Raw genomic sequence first — 24574 nt, 5'->3', positions numbered from 1 at the left:
CCTATGTCGCTTACTCCTCTCACGGAGAATATGGGCTTTGCTTGAAGAGGTGTACAGGTGGGCCAATCAGATCTGATCTTGCATTCAAATTAACCTAAAAGCTGAAAAGAATTGGATTTAGGTGAAGCTTTAAAGGAAGAGAAAGAACCCTTTCTTTTGTTGTTTGGTGACAGGGTCTCTGCAGCAGCCCTGAGGGGTGTTGAACTCATGACACTCCTCTTGTCCGCACCCTCCCAAGCCCTGGCATTAGGGTATGTGCCACCATGCCAGCCAAGTACCTATTTTAATGGAAACATAAACAATCCACCTTTTCTTCCCTACACTTAATGTCTTTAGGGGAAAGGGCAATTTCTTTAATTAATGTGTCTGCTGTGGTCTTGGATGTTCTTACAGACTGGCTGGGGGGGGGGGGGGGGCTGGGCTGAGTGGGCCCATCAGACCCAGAGCTCTCACTGACGCCGGAGACAGGTTTCTTCTGATTACAGCAAACTCAAGCTGCTTTTACCCTTTATCCCACAACATGATCTTCAGCAGTGCTGACAGGATAGGTGTCATCACTGTGACCCATGACCTAACTGAGAAGGCTTTAGAGCGAGACAGCACAGCAAATGAGTCATGACCTTTCTTCCAGACATAGAGCCATGGCCGGGAACACAGGAACCAAGGAAAGTAGGAGGCACAAAACAAGGCTCAAAAATTACAAAACTACAAGCAACTACGCACAAAGCGCTGCTCTGCACAAATACCAATTGGTTTACTCCTTCCTGTACCCTAGGAGACAGATGCCAGGATGGCCCCTTTTTATAGGTGGGGAAACTGGTACCTACAAAGATTAAGTAATCCCAAGGTCACAAGGCTGGAGGGAGAAAAGGCTGATGCTCATGTCTGACTCCAGGGACCTTCCTAGCCACAATACAGTGCAACTTGAAAGCTAGAAAGACACAGAGAAAAGCAAACAGAGACATGAGAGGTATGGAGGATAAACAGAAGACCTCAGGGGCTGGCCCCGAGAGGCAGATGTACCGGCAGATCTAGATTCAAGCTCTATGTGTTTCCAATTCATCACACTTCAGTGACTCAAGATGATGAAAGGCTGGTGAAGGAGAGGCTCAACTAACCTTCACGGAGCTCCTGCTCTACTTCAAAGCTGTGAGCTCTCCACAGTCCAGATGAGCCCCAGGGCCCAGGGTGCAGAGAGGTAGGAACTGTAGAGCAGTGTCCCCAGCCAGATCACTGGCCACCTGAGCCCACCGGCCCCAGAGGCTCAGCTGCACGATGAAAACAAGGCCCAGCCCAGACTCAGGATCTAAGCTGCCGGCCCACGGCCTGGTGTTAGCTTTGCCTGGCTTTGGCAGTGGCGGTGAGACCTACGTGTCTGTCTCAGGATTCCTTTTATGTAAAAGAATAGTTTACACCATCGTTATTTATAGATGCTTTTACTATACGATTTCCAATGACACATACGGGAATACCATATACCTCCATCTCTGTGATGCTAGAAGCGCCAACTCTAGGTGCAGGATACTTCGATTGCTACTTATCAGAGAGCCTTAGTGTATTTTCAGAGTTCACAATGACTTTTAACTATTTTTGTTGCTAGAGAGAAAGCTTTAAGAGCTGGGGGTAGAACCCAACAGCAGAACACTTCTAAAAGGTTCAAGGTATTGGGTTCAATGCTGGGTACCACAAGGGAGGGAGGGAGGGAAGGAGGGAGGGAGGGAGGGAGAGCTGAAGGGAGGGAGGGAGGAAGAAGAGAGGGAGGAAAGGAGGGAAGGAGTGAGAAGAGAGGGAGGGAGGGAGGGAGGGAGAGAGGGAGGGAGGAAGGAGAGAGGGAGGAAGGAGAGAGGGAAGGAGGACGGAAAGAGGGAAGGAAGGCAAGCAGGCTAGTTGGCTAGGCTTTAAGATAGCAACTAACAAAACATATGAAAAAAGCTAAAATCCAGCACAAGGAAAATAAACACACCAACAAACAAAGCAGCCATGTGTGAAAATAAACACACCAACAAACACAACAACTATGTGTGTTGCTCAGTAGATTGACTCTAAAGAGTTCTCTGCCCACCAGAGGAGGAGGAGAAACCCAGTCAAATCAGAGGTTCACGGAGTGGAAAGAGTTAATAAACGAACAGTCTTACCCCTTGGATGCTTGGCACACACCACTCAGTGGAAGGAGGGCTTTCCTGGCACAGCTATTTTACAGACGTGCAGGACTTTGCAGAGGGGATGTAGATTGACAGACTGTCCTCCTACAACTTTTTTTTTTTTTTTTAATAGTAAATGCAGCGAAGAATTAATTTCATCAACCCTTGAAAAATGCCAGGACTTTAAAACTCAATTCAGGGTAGGCAATTCCATGGATGGTTTATGACTGTGGTCTAAATTTACAGACTTGGCCCAAGGCTTGAGTCTGAGGGTCTTGGGCATCAAGCCAGTTTTGCATGCTCCTGGGCAGTGCATCCTTAAATCCTAGCAGGCTTAAGTAGCTGACCACTTACTGGGTGCCTAGCATGACATAGAACCACATTAAGTACCATTTGCAAAGAACCAGGTGGAAAAAGAAGCTAAAGTTCTATGTACCTTAGGGTCTTGGAGATGAGAACCATTAAGCAAGGAACCTGGAACCGCTCTATCCAGAACTGGGCCAGAGTACCAAGTCCAGGGTTTTAGAAGTGTGTGTATGTATGTACAGTAAGTATCTACCGACCGACCGACCTACCTATCAATCTATTTAGGTATTAAACTAGGAATTATCAGACAATCCCAAAACAAAACTCTTCACATCCATTTTAACTCATCTTACATATTATTTATGGTGATTACTCTCTCCGTTTTTCTTTTCTTTTTTACAAATCTGACCTGCCACTTAATAAATATTCTAAACTTTGTCTAGAGATATCGAGCTTAGAATCTACCATACCACCTTGAATGTGCCTGATTCCATCTGATCAGGTCTGGTCATTACTCAGTGCCTTGAACTATTTGGAATGCTGCCTGCCTCTGTTTTCTAGGCAGATGAAATCCAGTTGAAATAGGCCCTAAGCAGTCTTACATGGGGGGATTCCCAGAAGGGTTGGTGGGCTGGCTTTGTGAAGCAAGCAAGCCAGCCTTCCCCCACCTCCACCTGTCTCCGTCTCCTGCTTCCGAGGAGCTGGGTTTCCCATGTACCTGTGTCAATCTTTCCTCCATGGGTTACCACGGTCCGGTTCTGCTATTTTATGAGTAAATTTAGGTCCTGTAACTGATAATTAGTATTCTATTTGTCATCTACATATCACAGAAGAAAAAGAAGTGCAGGGAGCTGTTAAATGTGCAGCATCTGGTCATTAAGGGAGCTCACAGCACTGCCGCTGGACTCTAAGACGAGCTCAGCTGGTCTTTCCTCCCACGCTTCACACTGCTCACCCGTGGCCAAGAGTATCACTTGGCCAAGGGTGGAGGCCCCGGCATTGGCAGAGGTCCTGAGACCTGGGAACTAGAACCTGTTCTGCCTGGTCACCTTGGAAAAGTCACTTAGCTTTTCCTTGTCCTAAGGGTCTCAGTTGTAAAACGAGAGGCTTGGATTAGAAATAGAAAACACTAAGGTCTCTTGCAATTTGCAATGTCTGAGATTCAAGGGACACGACTGTGGCACAGGGAAAAATGCACAGGGAAGGGGGGGATCTCTCTGTGCTTTGTACAGAAAGCAGCCCCTGCCTTCCTGCCTCAGCCCACATAATAAAATCCACAGACCTTGAGGCCTTTGCTCATTCTTCAGATCAATTATATACTCTCAGCTGTGTCATTTATAGCAATAGCGCCATTATTTTACTCCAGTGTCTCAAAATGTCAACTATTAGCATCATCACTACTAAATTCTCTCCCCTTTCATCTCTGTAAACGTAATCTGACACACAGAAATCATACAAAGCACACCCGGCCAAGGAGCACAAGGGCCCCATCTGATTACCTGTGTGGACTTCCTCCAACAAGATTAAAACAATCCCAGGGCATTCTCTTCCTGAGTCCTCTGCAGAGGACCCTATTAGATTTAATACACCACTTGATAATAGACCGTTGATCATAAAGTTCCCCAAAGGATTCCAAGAAGCAGGACATGCTGATACATACCCAGAGTCCCATGACTCAGGATACGGAAGCAGGACAAGGGGAATGCACCAGGCCAGCTTGGTTTGGAACACAGTGAGATGCTTCAAGCTGTGTGCTCCTTGTTTTATAGTAACCTTCTTCCAATATCCCCACCATGTCCTGCAAAGAGTCCCCTTCTGCTGAAGCTAAGACCTCCCTCTATACTTACCTCCCCTTGCAGGTAAGTCCATGCCAAACAGACCCATAACTCTAGGCTAGCACACAGAAGGCCTCTGGCAACTGAAGGTATAAGGGTGTCATCGAGCAACACTGTCACAACAATAGGGTCTATATCTACTCCATTCCATCCTGATGTGGCAAAAAAACCAAACCAAACCAAACCAAACCACAGCAAACCAATCAACCCCAGTGTGGGCAGCACAACTCCTCTGAAGAGAATATAAGCAGGAGAAGAGCCAGTTTCTGCCATTTCACTGAGAAGTCAGGGATGTCATTTGCCACAGGAAGTGCTAAGTCCAGAAGAAGATGGCCAGGAGAAAGCCCAGTGTCCACCTCTGAGACATGTCTTTGCACCTGGAGGGATTCACTATGTGTATGTGTTACTTCTCTATTACTGTGATAAAGCACCATGAGCAAGGGTTTTGGGTTCATTGTTCTAGAAGGCTAGTGTCCATGATGGTAGAGCAAAGGTGTGGAAGGGGGGGAGCCAGGAACAGGAAGCTGAGGACTCACATCTTGAACAGCAACCCTGACGCAGAGACAGAATGAGATTGGTTCCAGGCTTTAAAACCTCAGAGCCCACCCCTAATGACACTTCTCTTCCAGCAATGCCACACCTCCTAAACTTTCCCAAATGGTGCCATTAACAGGACCAAATATTCAAATATCTGAGCCTCCTGTGTGTGTATGGGGGCACACTTCTATTTCTATTCAAACCATCACACCCCTGCAGACGGGAGATGTTCAGAGGAACATCCCCTAAAAACCTGGGTTCCATGCCTGGAAGCTCTAACACCCCTGGTGGTTGCGGATGTGAGCCAGCAGCTCACAGAAGAGGTCCACATGATCTACATCGTCTCCCTCAGAGTTTAGCAAGGATAGAGTGATCACTTGTGTGCTCAGGGCTGAGAAAGATCCGCCTTCTGGACCACCACTACTACAAATTCCCACGTGAGAAGCCCTGGCAACTGTATCAATTCTCATTTCAAAAGATGCCAAGAGGCATTTATTTTTCTGCTTCAGCACTGAGTAACTAACTAGCTGTTTTTTAACTGCTGCTGCTGCTGCTGCTGCTGCTGCTGCTGCCTCTTGGGGCCACCCATGCAGATTACAGCAGATTTCCCATGCTGACATTGCTGGAGCAGAGGCTGAAAGCTTCAACTAAGAAGACACCTCACTAGCCAGCCACAGTGATGCACATGCGATTCCAGAACACACACACACACACACACACACACACACACACACACACACTCTGACTTAGACGGACATCTCTTACAAATCTGATCCTGCAAGATGAAGGACTGTACAAGGTCATATGTAATTTGATTAAGTAAAAGCCATGGTAGATAATTAAATATTTACGTTAATGTTGCTTCAATTTTATTAAAAATTCAGATCTTGAAATTCCTTTGTGTATGTGTGTGTGTGCAAGCTCACACATGTGATAACAGTTTTATTTAACTGTATTCTTCTACAAAGTCATAAGGTTATAAACTGCTGAAGTTTTTAAGGATAGTTTCTGAGCTCCCAGTCAAAAACAAGAACCAGGGGCTGGGGAGATGCTCAGTGTTCGTGACAGCCAGAAGCCTGACATAGTTGTCTCCTGAGAGGCTCTGCCAGAACCTGACAAATGCAGAGGCGGATGCTCACAGGCAACCACTGGACTAAGCACTGGGTCCCCAATGGAGGAGTTAGAGAAAGGACTGAAGGAGCTGAAGGGGTTTGCAACCCCATAGGAAGAACAACAATATCAACCAACCAGATGCACCCCCCCCCAGAGTTCCCAGGGACTAAACCACCAACCAAAGAGTACACATGGAGCGACCCATGGCTCCAGCCACATATGTAGCAGAGGATGGCCTTGTTGGGCATCAATGGGAGGAGAGGTTCTTGGTCCTGAGAAGGCTCGATGCCCCAGCGTAGGGGAATGCCAGGGCGGTAAGGTGGGTGGCGGAGCACCTTCATAGAAGCAGGGGGAGGAGGATTAGGAGGAGGATGGGATAGGGGCTTTCCAGAGGGGAAACCAGGAAAGAGGATAACATTTAAAATGTAAATAAAGAAAATATCCAATAATAATTTAAAAAAAGAACTGAAAAAAAGAACTCGAGTTCAGTTCCTAGAACCCACACGGAGGCTCACAAATATCCATAACTCCAGTTCCAAGGCCTGATGCCCTTCTGACTTCTGTGAGTACTGGGAATAGGTGAAGTACACATGCATACATGCAGGACACTCATACACAGAAAATAAAACAAACCTCAAATTTCTGGGATTTTTCTCCTAGAGATAGTTTTTCTGTGTAGCCTTGGCTGTCCTAGAACTCATTCTGTAGACCAGACTGGCTTCGAACTCAGAGATCCGCCTGCCTCTGCCTCCCAAGTGCTGGGATCAAAGGCGAGTGCCACCACTGCATGGCTCAAAGGGAATTTTTTAAGAAACACAAGAACATGCTGCCTTCACTTCGAAATGTCAGGATTGGCTAGTAACCCACCAGCTTTCACAAAAAAGGCTCACAGAACTAAAAATACCTGACGACTGAGTCACCCTGAGCTTTTAATCGGGCACCGTGTGTTTAGTGAACTGCTAAAGAGAGGCTGGTCTCCCCGCCAGCAAAGGAGCTCGGGAGGAGAACCTGCCTCTGCCTCCTAGAGGAGGGTGGAGAAGCACTGAGAACCTGCTTCTCCCAGAGCAAACTGTTCTCTACCATAAAGAAACCAACCCATGCTGAGAAGGAACCAACAAACAAAACAAAAGCTGGCAGTTTCCACTAGAGAGATCCCAGAATCTTCAAAGAGGACGTTTCTAAGAAAATATTTTAATAGGCGATTCAATAGCTTCAAAGAGTGTACTTTAAAAAACCTGTACTAAATTAAACTCCAATATCAAAGCAAATTCTCAGTTTACCAGAACCAGACAAACTCCACTTTCTCATTTGCTTCATTGTCAGACCACCCCCACCTCCCTTCTTTTCTTCCTTTTTTCTTGACAAAGTCTTAAGCATTCCAGGCTGACCCAGAACTTACAGAGCAGCCAGGGTGACCTTGAATCCCCCAATCCTCTCTCTGGTCCCCACCTCTTGAGTGTTGCATGAGTCACCCTGCCCAGTTTTACATTGTAGGACCAAACTCAAAGCTCCACTTGAGTTAGGCAAGCATTCCACCAACTCGGCGGCTCCATCTCCAGACCCATCTGCTAGATTTTTTTCATAGAAGGGCATAAGTGAAGAGAACAGCTCTGGATCTACAGGAAAAAGACACCCAGGGCATGTTTCACACAAATCTGCAGAGAAGCTTTTAGGAAGGAGGGAACAGGGTGGGGGTTGAGGGGAGGGAGGGGTGTAGGTGGGAGTCAGTATGGTTATGAAGCTGACAACCTTGCATCTCACCATGGTAAGCATCAAACAGCAGATTTGCAGGGAGATCTGACCAGTCTGCCAAGCCCTTCACCTCCCCACAGGGAAAACCAACTCTTCCCATTTCCCCAGGCCTGCTGGAGCTGAGCTAACTCTCTCCTGCCCCTTTCAGCTCTGTGACTCTTATGAATTCTACCAGCAGTGAGGGCAACAGCTCTTCTCAAGGCTGTACCACTGGGCCCTTTAATACAAAGATAGACAGAAATGACAGCTTCTGTACCTTCATTTTCCCTGATACTGACAGAAGCTTCTGGGGCACGAGAATGCAGTATGCACATCGGAAGGCACGCCTTTCTTCAAGTTGTTACAGTAACTTGGAAGCTATGGTTAGAAACAAGAGCCTCTGCCAGGCCATAGCAGCAGGCCTGGAGGTCACGTGGCTCCATTGAGCCTCAGACAACAGGTGTGAGCAGCCAACACAGAGAAGTACAAACCACTGACTGCCACTGAGGTCCCTGGGCTAAAAAGAAGAAGAGGTAGTGTGGGATAGACACACTTAGTCTCTGCTACCAGTACCATGGATTCAGAGAACTAAAACCTGGAGGGTACAACCCAGGTGGTAAGACCCAGAAGGTCTGCAGTCTGGATGTCAGAGGAGAACGAATCTCATTTGTATCCTCTATATTTCTACCAACGGCGTCTAGAGTTGTTCTCCCTTCAGCATGCTGTGCTATGCAGCTTTGCATAGTAGGTCTCTTGCTCGAGAGCCCACATGATCTATCCAAACACAGGTTTTGGAATCAGAGGCCCTGAGTTGGAGTTCCAATTCTGCCAACTAACCTTAGGTAAATCATATAAACTTCATGTTAATTTGTACTTTCTTCTAAAAATGAGCGAGCATAAGTTCCTTTACACGCTAAAGAGGGAAAGAAGCTGGTGGGTTAAACTATGTGGTTAAAGACGTTTTAAAATTACAAAGCATCTGTAGACATATGAAAGGCTCACAAAACATTTTGAACTCCTTATAGGAAACCTGAATATTTCAGGGTTAGAGAACTGTTAGTTTGAAAGCGACCAGAAGGGACTTTTAACACACGTGGCCAGGCGTCTGGTCTGTCTCCAGGCAGCCCTGCCTGAGCTTGTCTTTATCAGATCTTTGCATGGGGGATACCGAACAATCTAGAAAAATAAAAATTCAAAAGGAAGCACACTGGGTTGGTATATTTTGGGGTTTGAGCTAAATGGATTGCTTTGCCAAATAAAGAAATAGAAGTAAGCTCACACCCTCAAATGTTCCCATCTCCCCAGCCACCCAATACAAACACCCTACTGTTGTTCTAAGCCCCCCCCCTCTCTCCCTCTCCTATTCTAGAAGCAAAATTTCTCAGCCTTTTTGAAGCCTGAGGGAGAGTCCCAACTGCCACCCTTAGTCTGCCAGCGACTTTCCTTTTTTGACTTTTGTCCAAATCCAGGTTTGTTCGTAACCAGCAGCACCTGTCCCAGGTTCCTCCCGGCCTTCCTTGGTGATACACTGTACTGGACAACAGGTAGGCAGGCCCCTGCAGCACGGCTCTGGAGCTTACTCTGCAGGGCCTTCCCCAAACATAAATGTCACCACTTGTCAGGGTCCTGGGAGGTGAGAAGCTGCCAGCAAGGGAGGGGATTTCATCAGAAGCAGGGCAAATCCTTCTCCTCAACTGGGAAGAGGACATAAGCATTTATGGAAAATGAATCCACCTGCCTGAAGTGGCCAAGGCAGTGCTTAGCAAATGAAAAGGACAGAGCCTCCCGGAGAGGCATTCAAATCAACCCTGAGAAGAGTTCATGCCAACCGTGAGGGAGGGGGTGTTTTACAGACAACACCCTGTTCTGTCATTCCACTCAAATCCTGCTCTATCCAAGGCCTCAGCTTCAGCCTGTTTTCTGTGGCATTATGCAAGAAGTCTAATACATAATATCTGTAAAATGCTGGACAGTGCAACCTACAGGAGTAGAAACTGAATCCTCCAGGGCCAACAACAAACCCAAGAGGAATTCAGAGGAAGCAGAGGGAAGAGGGAGATGGCGTGGCAGTTGGAGATCCTTGAGGAGAGACAGAACAGAAGAGAGAAATGGGGTGTGCACAGACACCAAGGTCACAGCTGAGCAGTGTGAGGCAGACAGAACCGGAGGGGTAGGTTTGGAGCGGGGACCATGAGTCACTGTGGAATGATGCTTCCACACTTTTTTTTACAAGGGGAATTCTAGGAGTCAGCCTGGAAGCCAGTGCCACACGGATGGTGTCATGGCTGTGTATAGCCTACTGATCGTGTGAGGCGCTGACGCAAGGCTAGAGGTGTGGGGAACATTTACTTGGCCACTGGAACCAGACTCTTGGCTCTGTTGGGACATGTATTGTCACTCACCACTGGAGCCACAGTGACAGTCCTCGATGGCATCTAACTCATCTTGTAGGAACTTCTGTATCAGAGGCCTAGCTCCTCTAGGTTCTAAGACCCCAGTGGCCTACCTTCACACGTAAACTCCAATCATGACTAGGAAATCTGCTAGGGCCATCTCATCATAAGAATGATGACAAGTCAGGGGCTGGAGAGATGGCTCAGTGGTTAAGAGCACTGACTGCTTTTCCAAAGGTCCTGAGTTCAATTCCCAGCAACCACATGGTGGCTCACAACCATCTATAATAGAATCCGATACCCTCTTCTGAAGGCATCTTCTGAATCTGTCTGAAGACAGCTACAATGTACTCATATAAATAAAATAAATAAATCTTAAAAAAAAAAAAAAAAAAAAAGAACGACGAGTCACCTCTCGTTACTCTCCGCGCTGGGGATTCCAGGCAATGACTTTCCAATTAACTCTTCCCGTCTGACATTCTACACAGATGGAAACTCGTGCTTTTGAGCACATAGTGGGCATCTTGTAAGCAGATCTCGCCTGCTGGAAAAGACTCAATTAGGCTAGCGCACCACCACTGTGATTCCTTTAATCTATTTCCTTGCCAGATTATTCCATCAGGCTGAGAGGCAGGCAGCTGCCTTGTGGCTGTGCGCCAAGAAAGCTCAATGTGACCTGGGCTTGCGGCAGCTTTTAGGTATTTTAAAGACTCTCTTGAAGATCCGGCAAACCATTTGTCCATCCAAGATGAAGGTTTTCAATTTTCTGTCATTCTGAGAAGCTACTGTCCATGGCTCTATTTTTTTTTTTTTTTTATACTCTCTTGCCCTCATGACTAAAGAATATCTCAGTAGGCCGAAAAGTTACGAAATCTACTTCAGACATGGCTGCCTCGAAAATACAGATGAGCCACAGTGGGGACAAGTGGTTGCCTGGAAGGACCGGAGGAGCTGACACATGGCACAGACCTTTATAAGACACAGCCTTCTGCAGCTCTGCTGAGACAGTCAATGCCACAGCATTCTCTAGAGGTTTTCTAGTGAACATAAGCTCATTTGAATAGCACTAATCCTACGTTAATCTAGACCAAGAGGCCATTTGGATTATAAAACAAGCTTCCCTTTTAGCATCTGAGAGAAACAGGACTGAGTCCTTTAGAACAACTGATATCCACAAGATTTCCACTTACTGAGAGACTTCCTCTGATCTGTAGTGCTGGCTGGGGAGAGGGGCTCATAGGCTCTCGGAAAAGACGAACTTGGCCTGAATTGTAGCTGTGCTCCACGCTACTTGTGTGACTTTGGGCAGGTTTCTTAACCTCTTGGCACCTCATTAAACAAGAATAATAGAACCTTCCTTGAAGAGTCCCTGAGAGGCTTAAATGAGGCAGCCAGGGTCAAGCGCCTATGTCAGAGCATCCTGTTATTATGAGTTTAAAGATACAAACACTATGCTAACTTGACAATGGTGTGCTCACCAGAGAGGGCCAAAAAGGGACTTGCTATATCCACCAAGACCAGAGGGCCTCATTACAGAAACAAATGATAGCTCTTCCAGCTTGGCTAGACTGCTGTCTGATCTGCATGTGAGCCATCACCACTATCCCACACCCACACCATACATACACCTATACACACACCCACCCACCACCCATACACCCACACCCACCATACACAAATACATCCTCTCTCTCTCTCTCTCTCTCTCTCTCTCTCTCTCTCTCTCTCTTTCTCTCTCTGTAGTGCACAATGCACTGCCACTGCAGACAACTAGCTTCTCCATCACCCAACCCAGGCTTGTCCTGGGATCTAACACCGCCTTTGACTCTGACATCATTATCTTTAACGTGCTATGTATCTTAAACGAAGGAACAGACTGGACAATAGGAAGCACTCTGCCTGGGTAGCTCATCGTTCATCAAGTGTTTGCGATGTTCATACATGACCTTGATTACTCCTCAAACGAGGCACAAGACACATCTGTGTTGACAGTGGAGGCCAGCTTAATAATTTACTACTTACAAAGTGTACACTCAGACATTACCTCATCTGGTACTTGCAACAGCTTTGAGTGTTAGGAAATAGGCAAGGAAACTGAGGCCCAGGGACCCCTCCCTGTGCTGGGCCCTGGGAAAGGCTCTAGGAACATGGGAGCAGTCGCCATGTTGGAGCTGGATGGAGCCCACCTTCAGCCCTCTTGACAGGAGCCCCCTAAGGCCATTCAAAGATAGACATGGAGACATTGGCATTCCTCCTATGAACCCTACGGTGACAATGTCAGTGTCACACCCACCTTCCTCTGTTGGGCTGACCTGTAATGACAGACCAACAGAAATAGACAATTATCTAAACTGAAAAAAGTATCCCCGGCTGTCTTCTCCTTGGCATTTTCCGTCATCTTGCTGTGCAGGACACAGTTTGTTCACTGGCATTGACAAGAACGAGTGAGCACTTTACGGACATTTCAGACACAAGAAGGAACTGCAGCCAGAGCACTTGGAAGATGACAATTACAGCATGAATACAGTTCAGACCACCCAGGGAGTTGGAGGCAGGAACTCTGCGAGCCTCCTTCTGCTGGGCTATACCCGATGGAGAGGCAGGTGGTGCCCGAGTCCCCAGGAGAGGTGCTAGGGCCCCCAGCATCATCTTCAGCAGGGGAGAAGTTCCATAAGCATTTACTGAACCCACAAAATCAATGAACACCTCCCTTCATCAAAGATTCCAGTCACATCACAAAATCCTAGGAAGGTGGAGCTCCCCTCCTCTTCCAGGGACAAACAATCTCACAAATGGTTACAGGAGAAAAGCAGTAGCTTGCCAGACGATATGTGTGGCAATCTGCTGACAAGCATTATTCCATGTTACCTGAACATACTGACTATATCAAAGAGGAAGAAAAGGGATATTAATGTATCACATCTGCTGGGCAACACATAACTGAAGTATGCACGAGGCACTAGTAACGGTCATTACTTTTGGGAACATTGTTCAGTCTTTACTGCAATGTACTGGCCCAGGTCGCACTGTGTCGCTGCATTGCCTATTCAAAAGCAGAGAAAACTTTCTATACCACAAAGTGCCTGGTCTCTCCAACAGATCAGACTTGGAGGTGGAGTGGGGGCTGGGGGGAGGAGGAAGGAGAGTGGAGCCTGTGAAGCTTAGGAGTAGGGTGCTTGCATAGTATGTGGAAAGAAGCCAGGCATGGTGGTGTACATGTAATTCTGGCACTGGGGAGGCTGAGACACGAAAATGGTGTGCATTTCAGGCTAGCCTGGGCTATACAGTGAGACCCTGTCCCAAATAACCACCTCATAGAGCCAAGGACACAAAGAGACAGAGTCATAATTGGTAGAACAATGAACTAGACTGAAGAGAGTCAGGTTCTCAGCCAATCTTGGGCATGTTCAGGGTGGCATAGCTGTAGGCTGACTATATTCAGTGATTGACTACATACACTATGTTAAAAGTATTACTGTTAGTTTTTAAAAATGTTAACGGATGTGTAATAAGAGTGTTTTGAGGCGTTATCATGGAAATATTTACAGAGGAGACAATATGGTGTGTGGGGTCATCTTTAAGTTAAATGTGGCTTGGTAAAGTACTGGAAGAGTAAAGGAACTCCGTTACTCATGAGCTGGGGGGGACCCAAGGGCCATGGGGGCTCAATAACAATTCTCTCTATTGCATATCTTTAAAACAGCCACAAAAGGCTAACAAATGAATGAGTGGTTATTTAGGAACAGAACAAGAATCTTGGTAGTCAATGAGCTCCAAATTCACCCCCAGTTTTCAGCTCCAGTCAACTTCAGGGCAATGGCCCCAGAGTTCATGCGTGGCCGTGACACATGAGCCGGCTGCTGGCTGCTCATTATGGCTGTTATTTGGACCATGTGTTTAGGTCATGCAAATGATTTATTCTAACCGATTATTATTTATCACATTACTTCTTCATTTGAAAAGTTCCTGCCTCTTTTCTGTGCTAAGCCCATCTCTGTATTTCTCTATAATGGGGTTTCCTGGCTTCAACTGATCGGGATTTCTCACACACAAATGAGGGGTACCAAGGCTGTATGTGTGCTACCTAATATTATTAGTGATCCCAAAATTTCAGGGTAGGCATTCCAAGTATTTCCTATTATCATTCACATAAACAAAGAAGTCTGAGTGCTTCGGGTTTACCTAATGAGAACCAAGAAAACCTCACAAATAGAGCCTGGGCCTCGGACTGGGAAAGCTGAGCACAAGGTCAGAGAACTGGTGCACCGAAGTGAGCAAGCAGGACCTGACACTGGACGAGAACTCACCCCTTCACATACTACGTCAGGAATGTAATAGGCTCACACACACGCTTCAGAAAGACGCACATGTAAACATTGCCGAGATGCCTTCCCTAATCCTAACCCTTACCTTAAGGTTGCTGAGGTCAGCATGCCTCAGCCCCCTCCCATTTTTCATTGCTTAAGAAATCCAACATGGCGCTTCACACATGAATGAATCCAAGACCCCAAGGTAGAGGACAAGTTCCTCTATCAGTTTTATATTTCGGTCACATGCTAGAAACTCATGCTCTGTGCCACCAAAGACACTGGACCTATAAGCCCACCAAAAGGTACCACTTACAGGGAAAGCTGGACTGAATGGACACTCTGGTCTCCTGGTACTGCTTACGGAAACCGGAAAAAAAAAATGGTGAGAACACTTCATGAATAGAACCTTCTGCGGGAAATCTAGGCCCTTCCAAATGCCGTGATCCACTATCAGGGCAAGTTTTTGACCTGTGTAGAAGAGTCTCTGTATTCTTTTTTCGAGACAAGGTAGCCCTGGCTGTCCTGGAACTAGTTCTGTAAACCAGGTTGGCCTTGAACTCACAGAGATCCACCTGCCTCTGCTTCCAGAATGATGGGACTAAAAGCGTGCACCATCACTGCCTGGCTGGACTCTGTATTCTAAGACATTGACTTCCTCAGATGCTGACATATTTGTCGACATATTTATTCATAAATAAAATGAAGGTGATACGTGACGTTAGGTTTTGAGTTTGATTTTTTTTTAATTTGGGTGAGACTGTGCTGAATGGACTTCCTTCTTTTATTTTTTCCCCCACTGCCCTCACTGACATGACTAAGTAATAACTGTCCAGAGTGATGGTGAACACCTACTGGGGGACACTTGTTGGGAGTTTCTGTCTCTTTTATTGGAGAAAAGAATAACTCATAACCATATCCCCTCTCCTCGAACACACAAGGTACCCGTGGTACTAACCGAGGGACACAGTGCTGCCCAGCAGTGAGCAAAGACCAGGAAGTGATGACTCAAGACTGGCCTCACTGACTAACATCTTGGACATTCAATCACTTCCAAGGTGACTCTAAGGCAGACTCAGAGATAACCAGGGGCAAATAAAAGCAAGACAGAGGCCAAGGAACATTTAGAGAAAACCCAAAACCCACAGGCAAAATCCAGGAACCACAGAAGACCAGAAGACTGTTTAAATCATTGTGGTTATTTAAAACACAGGTGTAACCACTGAAACTCAAATGTTGAAGAACCAGGAAACCCTCTTTCCTGACCCAGCGAAAGCTTTAGCAAGCAAAGCTGGCTCAGTAGGAGTGGCAAAATGTATGGATGACCCGGGAAGCACTTCCAATCAGATCAACAAAAGTCATACATAGATTTGGAGGACAATGGAAGTGGGCGGAGCTAGGTCTTCTGAGGCAAGAGAAAAGGGGTGTGACCCTTGTTAAAGCTCCCCAAACAGGAAGTCCTGAGGGGAAGGGCAGGCAGCTGTTCAAAGGTTGAAAGCTGCTGTACAGACACAGGGCCAGACAACAGGACCTGGAGATGAAACACCGGACCCCAGAGAGCACAGGGAACCGCCTCTGGCATTGCCTGTATGTTCTGCCCAGTGGCACAGTTGGAGCCCAAGGGGCTCAGTGTTCCTTATTCTCCTTCACCGACTAACCAGGAGGAGGAGCCTTCTACCTCTCCAGGCATTTTCTCAGGCTCAGAGCCCTTACTAGTGAGGGACAAAGAACAGACAAATTCCTGATAGGTAGACAGACAGGGAAAGCAGTCACAGCTAAACAATAAAACCGCAAACTTCTGGCCTCTTCCTAACTCAAAAGCCTGGCAGGTTTTCTCTTCCACCGCAGCCACCCCTTCCGGCTGATCTGTCCAGGCTGTCAGGTATTCGAGGCTGGTCCTGAACATGTTTATCTGAAGCTGTGAACCTTATTAGCTCCCCTTTCTTTAAGTTGACCAATCCAAAATAAGGGGAAGGGAACCCATTTCAGGCCCAGAAACACAACTCCCTGCCCTGGTTGGGGTGTGTGTGGGTGTGTGTGTGTATTTTGGTTTCTGAATGTCCCCTCTCCACTTTGTGAGGAGTCTTCCTGTGCGCTTTGTGATGTATGCTAATTCACTTTTAATAAAGTTTGTTGCCTGTTACTACCTGCTGTGTCTAAAAAAAATTTTCCTGCCATTTAATGCTTTAATTTGTGGAGAAAATGAGCCAGCTCAAGACCCTTAGACAGTAGAATAGGACAAAGAAGAAAAACATTTGTCTCCAAACTGCCACAAAATGCTTTAAGATGCCCATGCAATGCTGCCGCCCTAAACAAGAGGGCCTCTTGGCATCCTCTAGGGCAGAAAGTGGCATCTAGAATGGACGGCCTTCACAAAGGGTGACCTGAAAGCTTGTTTCATCTTGCCAAGAAAAATAAAGTGAAGAAAACCAAGGTTTTGAACAGTTTGTGTAGCTTGCACTGCCACGTGTGTAGAAAGGGTGAGGTGTGCCATCTATAGCAGATGCTGGGTGCAGAGCTTACCTCTGGAGGGTGAATAAATTACTGACACTGGTTGGCTGTCTCTAAGGAGTAAAACTAGGTGGAGGGATCAGGACATTTACTTCCTAATCTTGGCACTTTTCAAATATCAAATAAAGTCATCAATAGATGTGTTCTCCCATACACCACCCCCACACCAAGATATAGTCTCACATTGTAAACCAGGCTGACCTGGAACTCACTGTGTAGCCCAGGCTGATATTGGACTCAATGGCAATCCTCCTACACCAACCTTCCATACACTGAGATAGTTAATGTGAACTATCACACTTGGCATTGTTATTACCCATTTAAAAACAAAAACAAACAAACAAAAAAAAAAAAACCAAAACAAAAACTAGGCAGAATTGCATTTTCCAAGAGTGATGTTTCTCATATAGATTCAGTATTTTGTACCTTTCGATGTATATATTTTTCTTCAAATAAGTTTTCAGTGTCCAGAAAAGTGGCTCAGCAGATAAAGGTGGCTGTCAATAAGTCTGACAGTCTAGGCTGGGTCCTAGGAACCCACAGGGTGGAAGAGAAAGAGAACAACACAGTGCCAAAGTTATCTAATTGTAAAGTAACATGCACACGATGGTATGAACACATGCACATACAGAAATACAAACACAGAAAATAAACAAGTGTGGGGAAAAAAAGAAGAACAACAATAGCAGCAAAAAGCAAAAAGCAAGCCAGGCGTGGTGGCTCACAGTTTTAATCCCAGCATTCTGGAGGCAGAAGCAGACAAGTCTGTATGTTTGAGGCCAGCCTGGGCTACCTATCAAGTTTTAGGCCAGCAAGAGCTATCAAGAGCGACTCTGTTTCAGGAAACAAAACAAAACACCAAAATTTGAATTAAGAGCATTAAGTTTTAAAAATTTAAATAGAACCCATTTTAAAAACAAAATAGCTTTAGGCAATAAAGCAGACACACTTGTTGGTCTGGTTAGCGGTGTTCCTTATATACAGCAGGTGGAGAATTTGTTGAACAAACAAACCTCCCCTTGGCTGGGGATGCGGCTCGGTTGACAGAATCTTGGCCCTGGGCTCCATGATGTTCCCCACAGAATGCACAGCATCCTAACGGATGAGCCCAGCACTCTCCAGGTGTGGAGGTGATGTGACGGGCACTCAAAGGCATCCCTCATCTCGGCCGGTGCCTGGCTAACCGGGGTTTTACTTGTACACAAGAGAAAAGTCAGAACCTGAGCAAACCTGTGCTACTGATGTTCAGACTCTGGCTATCACCTAACGACTATGAAAGATCAGAGAGCGGTTCTGTGAGTAACACGCTGGGTTTTGCCCAATTGGCCCAGAACACACAATTCTTGGTAATAATGAGGTTCTTCATCAGTCTCCTACAGCCATTTTATAAGTTGAAAATGTTTCATTCCCATACATGATGCCCTAAATCCAAGACAGTAAAAATTAATCTGTAGATACAAGCCCGATCCTCAAAAGAAGATGGGGTGGTGGCTGCCGAGGCCTACCATCCCAGCACTTGGGAGGTAGGGGGAGGAAGACTGAGAGATCAAGCTCACCCTTGGGTGTTCAGTGCGTTTGAGGCTGGTCTGGGATACAGGAGACTGAAAACAAAACCAGTCCTCATGGAAAATAAGTTTGTGTATATTATCAATGCTGAAAAGAAGCACAGGGGCTTAACATGGCTGTAATCACTAGGCATCAAGGCCAAAATCCCAGGACCTAGGAGGTTGAGACAGGAGGTCCATGGAGAAGTCAAGCCTGGACTACATACATAGACACTATCTCAAACAACACCACAGAAAAGTGGGTCAGAGAGGAGAGATATCTCAGTGATACACTGGCCAAAATACTGGACCGCAAAAGGCTGGGTATAATCCTAACACTTGACCACATTAAAAGGTTTCCCACTCCTTCCGGCGTCTGTTCCTGGGATAGACAAGATGAAACAGTAAGGCTTACAACACCTCAACCCCGGAGTCATTAACTCAACTGGTCAATGAAGGTTCAAATCCAACATCCAGTAAAAATCCAGATACTGTAGGGTATGGCCCTGACAGAAATTCTGCCAGATGGGATTCCATTATATTGGAAATGTCCATCTGCGGGGGTGGGGGTGGGGTGGGGGGTTCGGGGGATGGGTGGAGGGCTCACCTAACCAGATTCAGATTTTAAAGGAGGGAGGGAGGAGAGTTATTTTCCGTCTCCTATGGGGCCAGAGGTTGTGCTATGCTCTAGGGCAGGAGCTGTGGGCCAAGAGGACTGCATCCGGTCTATCAGAAATGACCAGGGGAAAGGTGTGAATTCAGGAAGGCGGGAATGATTGACTAGGACCCATACTTCTGTTAGAATTCAGGGGTTGGGAGACAAACACAGCAAAGAAGAGAAAAAAACATTCTATTAAAATGGCTGGGTGCAGAAGAGCCAAGGCAAGAGTCCCAGACGCAGGACCATATAGTCCTAGGTGCCCATCAATGACACCCACCAGAGAAGGGAAAACCACAGGGGACTGGGTTTCTGCTAAATTCAAAATACAGAAACAAAGGTGGCAGGCAGGCATCTTCTCATTTACAGAAAGCTGTCCCCATCCTCCCCCTCTCCCGCCCCCACCCCTGCACTCTGTGGGCACACTTCCTTACAGGTGAATTCAACATAGCCTTGGAACCTTCAAAGAGCATCAAAGAGGTAGTATAAATGAAAGTGAAAGTGAAAGGGCTGAATGGAACTGCTAGAGAGGGGAGAAAGGCCTCACATTGCATGGCCATCTGGTTTATTTCAAGCTCTGTAAAATGAGGGAGAAGGAGGGTGCAGACAGAAGATCCCACAAGTAGACCGCCAAGCAGGGATCTGTCCTGTGCTCTCATGTCTCCCGCCAGGCTGCTGCTGCCGCACCCCCTACTCAAATGACTAAGGAATTTGCTTTAAATGCACTCTGACACACGATCCCCGAACTTCCGAAAAGCACTTAATTCTGTGGCTCATGAAATCTTAATCTAAAAACGTTCATCCATTTGTAAGCTCGCTGAATCACACTGACAACTGGGGAGGGAGGCTGGGTGGAAAGACAGACACCAAGCAGATTGAGATTCTGGGGACTTCTGTCTGCCACTTTGAGAGATTCACTTTTAATCCCTTTAAAGATGATGGAAATACTGGTGTCTCAGGGGATGTGATATAAGGTGGGAACTAACAGAGAAACCACATTATCCACATTATCCGAGACAAGGAAAATGGGGGAAAAAATGAGATGTGACTTAAAAGTACATGTTAAAATCTAGAGGATGTTTAAGGGTGGAAAAATCCTGGGTCCTGGAGATGAAGGAAAGCTACATGGGAAGGAGACAACATGCTATTTAATAAATCTGTCAGGTTGACCAAGGGCCAGGCACTATTCTAATGGTCCCAGTAGCGCATATTTCTCCAATCTTTTAACCAAAGTACCAGCATCATTCCTTGCCTTACTAGCCAGGAAATTGATACAGAGAGGTTGGGTAACTTGCCCCAAGTTACGAAGCCAGGAAGAAGCAGGACTAAGATACAAACCCAGGTACTTAGATGCCAAATCTGTGCTTCTACCCTCCTCTAGAACTTAAAGAGTGAGAACTAGGCCAGAAGTAGAATTCAAGTCACGTGCCACCTAGACATAGGGCTCAAAGGATGGAACAACTCTTAATTGTGACCCTGTGACGACCAGCCCGCTTGTGACCATTCCAGGCCTTAAGTTTCTTCGTCCATACAGTAAGGGGAATGAATCAGATGCACTTCAGCATTGTGGCTTCAAAACAGCGTAAGTTCACACTGACCACTGGCAGCATGGACTGGTCTGCTCTCTGGCTGCCTACCTGAAGCTTCATTCATCTTCGCATGGGTAAGGCGGGCTACAATTATTTCTTCTGCTTCCTGACCTTCAGAAGATTATGTCCTTTCTAGTCAGGCAAATGAGGGGAGGCAGTGAGGAGGGGAAATGCACTCTGCTTAATGTGGTTGTAACCCAATGGTCCTTGAAAAGCTCTGGGCACAGATCATGTTGACTGTGCCAATCCTGCAATCTCTCCCAAGCCTGCTCTTGGAACCTGCCTCTGGGCCAGGTAAAACTTGACCAGCTGGAAGTGGAGGCACCACAAAAGAGGAACCAGAAAGAGGAACCCCAACTGCGCACTTAAGATGAACCACCTGATTAATTCACCATTCAATATAATCTATTCCATTTGCACGCAGGCATGCACACATGCACTTAAGAGCTAAGAGCTCAAAAAAAAAAAAATCATTATGGGTGAATTCAAAACCCCCTTGGAATCTAGTGAACTCTGGTAAGTACCATCCTCCATATAGTCAATAAATGTTGCCCAGAGTGAATGGTTACATGGAGAAGGGCCTCATAGATGGATCATACAATCCTCCCCTTCCTAAGCATCTCAGACAGGTGGCTGTCATCTGGCCTCTGGCTAGGCACTTCCAAGGTCGATGGTCTGGCTGCTCGGCCTGGAGGGCAGCCCAAGGCGCTGCTGGCCAGATCTTGTGGGGAAAGCCCACGAAACACCTAGAATAGTTGCTCCACAAGCTCAGTAAAGTGCGCCTCCAAGTAGGTCAAAAATTGCTTCCCTAGAACTTGAACCCATCTGTTGTAGGTGAGCCCTGGGATCCCAAAATGCATAGACCCATCGAATATCCGAGTTTGTAGTTAGGCCCTTTCAGGTTTCTAGCATCCTGCACTCTCTACCCTGAGTCTAGCCGGGCAGATACCTCCCCAGGACCAAGACTGAGCATTGATGAGAACGGGGGATGGCAGCCAGGAGGCCTCCGTCGGCCTTGTCCCCAACCTCGGTTCTTCGAGCAGGAGAGGACAAAGGACCTTTAGGAAGGCGTATCCCATCAGTGGTTTGGGCTGCCCCGCCATTAGACAAGCTGGCCCTCTGAATCCCCGCAGTGCCAGGTGACAGTCAGTCCCCACGGATCTGGAGCACTCAAGCTGCGGCGCGATGGGCCGAGCCACGCTGGGGACCGCGGAACTCGGGGTTCTGGCCCAACGCCTCCAGGGCGCGATCCCTGTTTGGTGGAGCTCGCCCAGCCGAGGTCTTACCTTTGCTCGTTGACTCCAGCGGTCCAGCCCGCCCGGAGTCCGGTTCCCGCAGCTCCGCAGCTGCCGGCTGCGCTCATAGAAATACAGCCGGAACCCCTGGCCAGCGCAGCTCCCGCCGCTACCGGCCCCGCCCAGGCAACTGCCGCCACGCCCCTGACGACCGCCTCTGCTACGCCCCCAAGCAAGGCTCTCCCGATGTTCATTGGATAACCCAGCCGCCACTCTATTTGCTCAGCACGCTTATTGCGTCTATTTGGTAGCCCATTGGTCGGTGGGACTGCACCTCAGGGTGAAGGCGGAGATTCTTAGCAGAAAATTCTTCTATAATTGGTTACTTTTGCGGTCTTTAGCCAGTGGGCTTAGATGCTATTGGGTAAGGCCCGCCCCGAGGGGCGGGATAAGGGGAGCCTGCTAATGGATGGGTTATGTTTGATGGTTGATAATACTGGGTAGAGGAGAGGACCTATTGTGCTGGCTTTCTGAATTCTGGGGCGAAAAGGTCTGCAGTCTTATAGAGATGAACTGGGGAAATAGATAGTTCAGCTGTGGGGTTCTCAGCTTTGGTGTGCTCAGGAGGACGAACCTGTAGCTCAGGACGCAGATGATTGAAGTGTGGAGTCCTAACTTTGAAGAGCAGAGGTGGTGAGTCACCAAGCCAGAAAGCTACTACGAAGAAGTAGAGGCGGCAAAGAGGTGGAGGCAGTGGCCTTTGACCTCTTTCAGCTAGGGAAGTGGGTGGGAACATGCGGGACTTTATGGACCTGTTACTGTCCCTCTGTTCTTTCAGCCTTTAACCAACCCTTGTGGTTGGAGGCCACTTGGAAGAATGTGACCTTTGAAGTCAGACTGCTGCCGTGGCCATGCCTTATAGCCTTTCAGAGTTCTCTCTGACTTCATTTGGTAAATGCTGGTAGCTGATAGAAGATCAGTACAGTGTGTGGCGTACCACGGGCATTTCTCAAGACTCCCTCTCCATCTATGCAACTAGACCCGGTTCTACAATTCTGTAAGCCTGAGGCTGCGCATGCAATGGCACATGCTTGACTAAGGCTAGAATACTGACGACTTGAAACGGAATTCCAGTGAGGCAACCACTGACACACTGCCAAGGCACACAGGGTGGCTGCAAGATAACAGGCAGGAGACATGGAAGAACCACATAGCCAGAGGAAGGAATGTGAATTTGAAGCAATGCTAAATTTTCTCCAACACATTTCAGGACAGTGACAAGAAAATTATGAGCCAACTCAAGAAGTAGGAATGAACTCATGTCTCCTGTCTGTTATTCCAGCAGGAAGCTGAGGCAGGAGGATTGCTGTAAATCAAGCTACGTAATGAGGCCTAGTCGCAAGGAGGCCTTGTCACAAACAAACAAAGCACCAGAAACAAATAGCACCTTTGAAGGCTGCTCAGTGCTGATCCAGAAGTCACTCTGTAAAATATCCTTCAGACTCCCCCATTTCTCATTCTGAAGGTATGGGATAGCCCAGCGTGTGGACAGAAGTAGACTCTTGGAATTGCATTGAACCCCACACCTTTCAAAACACCCATAGCCGTGGGACAGCAGAGAGGAGAGGAGACTCCATTGCTTTTTCACCCAGTTGTCATGTTGCCTCAATAAAGTTTCTTTCCAACATTTATTTATTCCTCTATACTCTGTTCTCTCTTGAGAAAGAGAAGGCTAGGCTTTGGTAGCAAAGAATTTTACTGAGGAACAGCCTCCCCCATGGTCCATGAGCTTTCTTCTGCTGAAACGATTTAGACCTCAAGAGACGAGCTCTGGATTTGTCACCAGATAAGGATGTTTTGATGTAGTCCCCTCACAAATACACAGGAACCAAAGCATCAAGTGGTAGGTGTGCCATAAATCTGTACAATTGTCAATTAAAAAGAACGTCTTAAAAACGGGGAATGTATAAATAGATTTGCTGCCAGTCGAGAGAGTTGTATTCATGACTGTGGGTGCAGGCATGTGTGTGTGTGTGGGTGCACACACTTGGTTCTGAGCTACAGCTTTCTGGTTCTTCCCTTTAAATAGAGCTGGTTGGTGGCTATACACAGGGCTGCACACGTGCTGAAGAAGCTGGCTCTGCCTGATGCAGGTCTCCTCCTGCCCATGAGTGCTGAGACATCATCTCAGGCCTTGGGACTGAGATGAGCTGAGGTGACTCCTGGGATCTCAGATGAGCTCGCTAGTTTGAATCCCTGCCACAAAGGTGACTGTTTGCAGTGAACTGCCAATGCCTCACTACGGTAAAAGTGGGTTTTCCCTCCTGTGCAGGGATCTAGGGTCAGCCAAGAAGATATCTGCCCAGCTTAGGAATTCTCAAATGATGAATCACTGAAGCTCAGAAAGCAGACAAAGCCTAGGCAGAGGCAGGAGCTGGGAGGACAGGTGTCCCTCCTTTGTGGCTGGGTGACTTAAAGAGTGATCCATCATCATAAGCTCACAGCACTGTTTCCTTGTGTGTCTCCGGTTTCTATCTCTGCCCCTTTTCCAGGGCTCTTGCCATATTCTGTTTAATCTTATTATTTCACTTCACAAAGCATCCCTGTGGGAGATCATTTAGGGGGCAAAAATGGCCTTATATTAGCCTTCAAGTTTAGCAACCTCCAAGGATTG

At 47.1% G+C, this 24574-nt stretch overlaps 1 protein-coding gene and 1 long non-coding RNA gene across 4 annotated transcripts in view; one reads left to right on the top strand and one right to left on the bottom strand.

Annotated features, from left to right (window-relative positions):
- Positions 1 to 22091, bottom strand: part of Abhd2 (abhydrolase domain containing 2, acylglycerol lipase) — an 85250-nt gene extending 63159 nt beyond the window's left edge. Inside the window, exons 1-3 of one of the 3 annotated variants that reach the window (XM_076936216.1) lie at positions 21952 to 22079; positions 10469 to 10597; positions 2 to 101 (exon numbers count right to left, since the gene is read on the bottom strand). The gene's annotated coding sequence lies outside the window, so the exon portion shown is untranslated. Of the gene's footprint in view, position 1; positions 102 to 10468; positions 10601 to 21951 lie in introns of all 3 variants that reach the window. The other 2 variants (XM_034498701.2, XM_034498694.2) reach the window with 2 other exon arrangements.
- A 166-nt stretch (positions 22092 to 22257) lies between these two features.
- On the top strand, positions 22258 to 23591 carry LOC143442739 (uncharacterized). The gene is made up of 2 exons (XR_013111172.1): positions 22258 to 22593; positions 22739 to 23591. It is a non-coding gene; the product is annotated as an uncharacterized LOC143442739 (long non-coding RNA).
- The last annotated feature ends 983 nt before the right edge of the window (positions 23592 to 24574 follow it).

Source organism: Arvicanthis niloticus, chromosome 1 (assembly GCF_011762505.2).
Source record: "Arvicanthis niloticus isolate mArvNil1 chromosome 1, mArvNil1.pat.X, whole genome shotgun sequence".
Classification (NCBI taxonomy): domain Eukaryota; kingdom Metazoa; phylum Chordata; class Mammalia; order Rodentia; family Muridae; genus Arvicanthis; species Arvicanthis niloticus.
The sequence above is the reverse complement of the archived record's forward strand: the minus strand, read 5'-3'. Positions and strand labels throughout refer to the sequence as shown.